The sequence below is a fragment of the Abrus precatorius genome, unplaced genomic scaffold (assembly GCF_003935025.1).
Source record: "Abrus precatorius isolate BTA unplaced genomic scaffold, Abrus_2018 Scaffold9, whole genome shotgun sequence".
NCBI classification, from domain to species: Eukaryota; Viridiplantae; Streptophyta; class Magnoliopsida; order Fabales; family Fabaceae; genus Abrus; species Abrus precatorius.
Window position 1 is genome coordinate 15,599,054 of NW_020874439.1, and position 371 is coordinate 15,599,424.

At 39.6% G+C, this 371-nt stretch overlaps 1 non-coding gene across 1 annotated transcript; it reads left to right on the forward strand.

Annotated features, from left to right (window-relative positions):
- The first annotated feature begins 264 nt into the window (after positions 1-264).
- Positions 265-371, forward strand: LOC113851653. Its single transcript, XR_003502225.1, has one exon. It is a non-coding gene; the product is annotated as a small nucleolar RNA R71 (small nucleolar RNA).

The window sequence follows — 371 nt, forward strand, 5'->3', positions numbered from 1 at the left end:
GATAAGCCATCAATCTTCTTCCCTAAGTCTTTAACTTGCATTGCCAAAGATGTTACTGCATCAAGACTATAAATCCCAGCAGATTTTGCAGGTTTAGATTGAGTGGAGCTCCATTGATAGCTGTTCATTGCCATTTCTTCAAACAGTTCTTGTGCAGCCCTTGGTGTCTTACTATTTAAAGTTCCCCCAACTGCAGCATCTATCATTTGTCTTGTGGTGGGGTTCAATCCATTGTAGAAGGTTTGCACTTGAAGCCAGTCAGGAATCCCATGATGTGAGCACTTCCTTAATAATTCCTTAAACCTCTCCCATGTATCATATAATGTCTCTGACTCCAATTGGTAAAAAGAAGAGATATCATTCCTTATCTT